The following is a 5,000-nucleotide window of genomic DNA, read 5'->3' as shown; positions in this document are numbered from 1 at the left end:
CAGCGTGCTGGTACAGAACTGATGAGTTCTTCCCTTCCTTAAGTTCCCTCCAATGTTCGTTTGCCCGCTCCCCTATACTCCTTGCTGTTTCGCCTACATATGTCGTTGTCTTATTTCTGCATCGTCCCTCTGTACATCTTATACTATAGACCACATTTCTGGTTTTGCAGTTCGTTTGTGGGCTAAATCTACATACGATACAGTTCCTATCAGTGCAGGGGGTTCTACTGAAAGGGTATGTTCTACTGATAAGGGATTTGATAGGGTTGCCTGGCCTTTCGACAACCTTAATTCTTAGCTTAAGTTTGTCTAGGGCCCTTCTAAAGCGGTACGCCAGTTCGCCTCTAGGGGTGGTGTCGACGAACATGACGCTTTGGTACTTGTGGCTATTGTACCATGAGCTTGCCTTCCCTATTTTCTTCTTAGTTCTTTCTATGGTGTTCCATGATTTGCTCCTATAGAGTGGGCAAATCCCATTCCTATCGTTGCGTTTGATTGTTTCAAACTTCTTCATAGCTCCTTTGTAAACCCTGATCCTTTCTTTATGGCTGTAACCCGAGAACTGCATGCGGTGGACGAAATGTTGTATATGTCTCTTTAATTCTGTAGGGTCGCACATGCAGGAGACATTTCGCATTACTCTGACGAGGTCTGCCATCAATATGTTGAATTTGGCATTGTCCGCAATAGCCGAGTTCCGGTGGGTCAGGTACTTGGAGGCCATAGGTTTTGTATAGTGTGAATGGAGGATTCTGGTTTTATTGTTCTTAGTTTCTAGCCAGAGTTCAGTATCTAATACAGGTAATCTATGGTTAGGGTGTTTAGTAGGGTAGTCTATCGTAACTCTAATACTCTGGTGGATGGAGTTAGCTATTCGCTGGATGCTCTCCATAGTCTTAGTTTCTATTTCTATTTCTATTTCAGGGGTACTCTCTTGTGGGGGTGTCTTTACCACTAAGTTGATATCATCGACATATCGAGAGTACACATTCACGAGTATGGAGTTCTGTGTCAGGCGTTCCTTAAGCCTTCTGTCCCACCATACCATGAAAAGATTGGCCACATCACCGGCGATACTAACCCCGATGGCTGCCCCCTCGTCCTGGGCGTATAATTTGTTGTTAAATTTAAAGGTGTGGCCTTTTAGGGTGACCTTTATACTAGCTCCTAGTGCATGTGCGATCATTTTCTTTACCTGGTGGATATTAGTGGGGGTCCGTATGGCTCTGGTCCATCCACTCCATCTCTCTATAGGGGTCTTCCTAGCCATAGAGGTAATTGTGGGTGGTCTACCTCTTAGACGTCTACTAGGGCAGAAATCTCTAAGGTCGTATCTATCTAGATATGCATCGTCATATGTCAATCTAAGTAGGAGGCCCAGTTCTTCTGTGTTGACTTTTTGGAACTCTACTTCGCTCTCGTTGATCATTTCCACGCACTTTTCCACTGCAAAATCCACGTCGATAGATGGGTATAGTGATACCACATCCATGCTACCCACTATACACCCTGTCAGGTTGCAAGTGTTGTTGCAGTCGTTGATCCTGCTGAGGAGATCTTCCGTGCTGTCACAGACATCAGGTGACATCTGGATTATGGGGCGTATGATCATTGAGAGGAAGTAGGAGATCCTGTAGTTACTAGCGACATTCGCTCCACAGACTGGTCTTGTTGGTGGTCCCACTACAGGATTAGTTGTTACTTTGTGGTCCTTACGGAGCCCATACAGCGTCGGGATATCATTGTTCCAGGCTTGGAAGTTGTTGGCTGTGCGCTTCTGGGGTCTAAGGACAACTGTCCACATCATCATGTGGGCATTGAGGACTTTTTCTCTTTCCTCATGCGCCTGTAAGGTTGTTACCTTCGTATTGGTGATGTGAGGTTGCATTGCCTGGATATAGTTCGGCAGGCTGTCTATTGACATTCTGCCGGACTTATCTGTGGGAAGGCATACCACTTCTCCCTTTTTCGTGCGCTGCATGAGCTTGTGTAGGCCACTTGCGGGTATATTCCCAAGTTGTTGGGCCTCTGTCTTATTCTGTCTCTGTCTCTTAGTGTATAATTCTAAAATCTGTCTAAGTTTTGTCCTAGCTATAGTGAACTGTGCTTCCATGTGGTCATGAGTATGTTTAGGGATGCAGACTCTTTTGTTAAAAGGTAATGTTGTCGGGTATACCCGGCTCATATCATAAGTTTTGTCATGTATGTTGAAGAATTGAGTGTCAAGGAGGCTAGTATTCCTGTTGTTGGCCCCTCTGGGGTTGTCTTCTTCGTAACTACCACTACTATTACTGCCGTTATTGCTACTCCCATTCATCCTGTTATTCCTACCACTACTATTGTTACTGTCACTACCACCACCACCACCACCACCACCACCACCGCCATTGTTACCATCCCATCTAGTGTTTTCTGTTTTAGGTCTGCTGACTCCCTGTCCAAGAATTCTGTTGCATTCAGCTTTATTCTCCCTCTTGACACCCATGGCCTTACCTTTGTCTGTGTTCTTGTGCCTATGGTTATCTGTGTCTGTGTGTCCGTTCTCCCTGTTATTGTTGCTGTTGTATTCGATTTTTTCTCTGTTATTGTTTTTGTTTCTATTGCTTGTCCTCATGTGTTCGTTTTTGTTGTTGTTGCTGTTGGTGTTCATGGGGTTGAAGTTGTTTTTGTTGCTACGGCTGTTGTTGTTGCTGCTGCTGTGGTTATTGTTGGTATTGTTGTTGTCGTGATTGTTTTCATCCATGTTGTTGTTGCTGCGGTTATCGTTGGTATTGTTGTTGTTGTGATTGTCGTCATTCATGTTGTTGCTGCGGTTATTGTTGTTGTTGTCATTCGTGTTGTTGCTGTTGTTGTTGTTGTCATTCGTGTTGTTGCTGCGGTTATTGTTGTTGTTGTTGTCGTAGAACATACCCTTTCAGTAGAACCCCCTGCACTGATAGGAACTGTATCGTATGTAGATTTAGCCCACAAACGAACTGCAAAACCAGAAATGTGGTCTATAGTATAAGATGTACAGAGGGACGATGCAGAAATAAGACAACGACATATGTAGGCGAAACAGCAAGGAGTATAGGGGAGCGGGCAAACGAACATTGGAGGGAACTTAAGGAAGGGAAGAACTCATCAGTTCTGTACCAGCACGCTGAGCAAGAACATAGAGGCTCAATCAACAACATAGAAATTAAAATCTTATCTACACATAGCAGTGATGCAGCACTTAGACAAATTACTGAAGCTACACACATAATAGAAGGGAAACCTAGCCTGAATAGGAAACTAGAATGGAACACTAACATACGCCACTAACAAACCACAGCATGTGACAACATGTTACCCATAAAACAATAATAGGAACAAAGTATAATACAATACATAGATAAACAAATGGAATTAAATACTACATACGTCAACAAAATTTAATTAAACACATTAAAAAAAAAAAAAAAAAAAAAAAAAAAAAAACCACACACACACACACACACACATGAACATATAAATAAATAAAAACTAATACATATGAACACGTATTAACAGAGAATATAGGTGATACAGACACTCCCCATACACACATGCACTTACAAAAGACACAGACACATTGAAGGACACGCATGCGTAGACACATACAATAGGAATACAAAATACAAAATGGCTGTTAGTTAGCAAGGTGAGACACACATAAGAAAGAAGGAAACAAAGGACCACTGATGAGGTCACAGAAGTGTGACGAAAGAACTCTGGCCGAAATAAGATTAAGATTAAGATTAAGATTAATGTAATATAAAGCTGAAAAAAAAAAAAAAAAATTAACACCAAATATACAGTGCGTGTGTTTTTATTGGCTAAACTGGCAATATGACCATCCCCAAGTACAACAACATCTGTTTCAACACACGATTTCACATAAAAAATCTTGCAAAACAAATATGTATATATATATATATATATATATATATATATATATTTATTTATTTATGGGTTTCAGCCAAGTGGCTGCGGTCATGCTGGTGCACCACCGTGATATATATATATACATATATACGATGAGCTTCTTTCAGTTTTCGTCTCCCTAATCCACTGACAAGGCTTTGGTCGGTCCGAGGTTATACTTGCCCAAGTGGAACTGACTGGCTTCTTTCAGTTTCCGTCTACCAAATCCACTCACAAGGAGGCATTGTTGTGTGGTAATAAACTTGCTTCTTAACCACACGGTTCCAGGTTCAGTTCCACTGGGCAAATATTTTCAACTATAGCTTCGGGCCGTCCGAAGCTTTGTGAGTGGATTTGGTTGACGGAAACTGAAAGAAGCCCGTCGTATATATGCATATATATGTATCTATGTGTTTCTTTGTATCTGTGTTTGTTCACCACCATCACTTGACAAAAAAGTGTTGGTTTTTTATGTCCACATTACTTAGCCGATCAACAAAAGAGACCGATAGAGTAAGTACGAGGCTATAAAAAAAAAGCACATAAATTCGACTAAAAAAGGCGGTGCCCCAGCACGGCCACAGTCAACCGAAACAAGTAAGAGATGAAATATATATATATATATATATATATATATATATATATATATATATATAGACATGAATGTATATTTTATGCATATATATATATATATATATATATATAGACATGAATGTATATTTTATGCATATATATATATATATATATATATATACTCATGTGTACACACGCACAACCTTCACACACGCTTACAAATATAGTTTAGATGTTATGTGTATATATATTTACAATATCTACGCTAGCTACTTTGTTTCGATCGGTTTGTTCCTCATCAGGTGTCACTTTTTGAAATCGAACTAGAAACCGTTATTACCAAACAGAAGTATGTAGTATCAACCTTATCTATTACGCTATATATGTATGTATGTATGTATGTATGTATGTATGTATGTATGTATGTATTTACATACACATCGAAACAATTTTCTTGGTGATTTCTTCTTTGTGATATAATCTTGGGAAAGAATATATTT

This window comes from Octopus bimaculoides, chromosome 11 (genome assembly GCF_046866305.1).
Source record: "Octopus bimaculoides isolate indiv1 chromosome 11, ASM4686630v1, whole genome shotgun sequence".
Classification (NCBI taxonomy): domain Eukaryota; kingdom Metazoa; phylum Mollusca; class Cephalopoda; order Octopoda; family Octopodidae; genus Octopus; species Octopus bimaculoides.
The sequence above is the reverse complement of the archived record's forward strand: the minus strand, read 5'-3'. Positions refer to the sequence as shown.